The sequence below is a fragment of the Nicotiana tabacum genome, chromosome 17 (genome assembly GCF_000715075.1).
Source record: "Nicotiana tabacum cultivar K326 chromosome 17, ASM71507v2, whole genome shotgun sequence".
Taxonomy (NCBI): Eukaryota; Viridiplantae; Streptophyta; class Magnoliopsida; order Solanales; family Solanaceae; genus Nicotiana; species Nicotiana tabacum.
Genome location: NC_134096.1, coordinates 75,081,159 through 75,083,728, shown reverse-complemented (window position 1 = coordinate 75,083,728; position 2,570 = coordinate 75,081,159).

Here is a 2,570-nt window from a genome sequence, read left to right as displayed (position 1 = left end):
CCCCCAAATAAACCCCGGACAAAAATACCCTTTTTAGTAGAATTGGGAACATACTCTAAGCATTTTACACTACTGCGCCGCATGCCGTGCCGCACCATGCGGTGCGCTTGTGTAGAATTCCAGAACATTTGCAAAATCACTTTTTGGGTACATTTTGCACAGTCGCGCCGCACCTCGCACCGCCCAATGCGCCGCGGCATTTGGGAATTTGGGAAAATGTAACCATGAAAGTTGTATCCCTTTTAAATAGCTTTCCAACGATATATTATGGAGCCCAAACGAATTTTCGAGCAAAAAGTTATGTGCATTTTACGCGACAATGTACAATATGTCTACTCGATTCTTCCTTTCGTTCTTAAAGTGCACTATCATCCGTTGATCTCCGAACACAATCTCAACTTAATCCTTGGGCTTTTACTCAGACTTCAAAGCTCAATAATAGCTTGAATTCATTCCATAACATCTAAATAACTCAGAATCACTCCTACACGGCATAAAACACACAATAAGTGTAAAACACTACTAATTAAAGCTTAACATGAGTAAAGTGCAGTAAATTAGAGTGCAATAAGCAACTAAAATACAGGATTATAGCCTACCATCAACACCCCACACTTAAATCATTGCTCGTCCTCGAGCAATCAAACTATACTTCACATAGACACGACCTTTTTAAATAACTCTCCTATCTCATCACACCAAGGATAATAGAAAAGATTAAGAACAATACCGTAACATCCTCGGTTCAAGATTTTACTCAAAATCACCACACATTTTTCACAACATACTCACTTACTCTAACACAGAGGTCAATGACATTACATTTCCTTCATGAATCAAGTGCCCTCACCCAACAATAGAGAGTAGTTCCTCACACAATAAAAGTTAAAAATAATTAGGAACTCAAGATAGAAAGAATTCACTCACTCTCAGAACAACATTCATATGCCACAAAAGATCCACCATAGGCTTGCCCGTAGTGTACTACTCTACTAATCGAGCTTGTTCAGTCAAGGATCAAGTAGTACTTTAATTGGTTGTAATGTAGGTTGCGGGACGGGTAGGATACATTTAGATATAAGAGTAACTACACCTCCCTAAGCACTTTTAATACATATACTTAACCTTTAAACCCCATACTTATGTCAAACCATAATTCCACCTTCACATCCGTATATGTTCCCAAATTCTTTAAGCATAAATACATCAAGAGTTACCACTATTAATGAATATAAACTATTTTTTTCTTCATCTTCTTTTTCGATTCAAGTGGCTCATACTTTTTTACAACAGTGCACCTTTCTCCTTATTTCAACATTTTCACTCAAAAGCCAAACTAACCACCCCACACTTCAACTTTTACAAAGTTCATACCAATTTCAAGTGCTCATGAGAGGTAAATGGTTCAAACAGATAAGACTTGTAATGTGATTACCAAAGAAACAATATTACAGTCTCAACGGGGTTAACTACGATACATAATAATTTTGTGGGTAACATATATAGCTGGCTCAACAAACAAATGCCTATATCACTTCCAAGACTGAACAACTCTATTATTTCGCTTTGTAAACACACGGGGAAAGTTCTAGACATCAATTGCACTGCACATAATACACAAAGCCTCACACACACACGACACAAAACTCACTCGGGATCGGACTCATCAAGACACTCTAATCAATGTAGTTAAGTAAAGTTAAGAACATACAATTCAAGATGTTTATACAAAAGTCAAAAACTGAGCCTAAGCGTCACAACTAAAGCACATAGTCTTCTCAAGGAATAATAAAGTCAAGAGATATTGCTTTCATTTAAAATCCTAGCACAAGATCTCCTACTCCTAAAACAAATTAACTACACCCGGTTCAAACAAAACCCTTGAAAAAGAACCGCGGCACAAACAAAAACCAAAGGGAGAATTTATACACTACCTAACAAAAACAAAATCTTTTTGTCTCTTTCCTTCGACTTTTATCCCTCAAGAAACTTGTCGAATGATATCCATCGTCGGGAAAAATCAAAAATTTTAAAATTTTTATGGTTTTCCAATTTTTTTTCTATCAAACTACTACAAACTAACATACAAAACTAAGACTAATATACACACAACATACATACAAATATATCAATATACACACAACATACATACAAATATATCTCCCACCCACACTTAAAGTTGTGTCATGTCCCCATGACACACCATTACAAGCATAAGGTAGATGAAACTTTCCTGAATCTCTAGTCGGGGTCTGAGTCAAAGTCGGGCTCCATTATTCGCTCCCGAACTAGTGCACACATCCACGAGAATAGCTTCTTATCAGCCTTCTTGGGGTACACCCCACACTTGTCTTTTTCGCTCATTGCAACCTTCTCTTTCGAGATTTTCACTCTCCACTCTACACTTGCAGCTGGCTTCTCCTTTCTCACCCCCGTTTCTACATTCATCACGGAGGTCATTGTCTCCTCACCCACTCTAAGCATGAGCTTTCTATCATATATGTCTAATATTGCTCTGCCCGTCGCTAAGAATGGTCTTCCTAAAATAAGGGGGATCTCTTTGTTCTCAT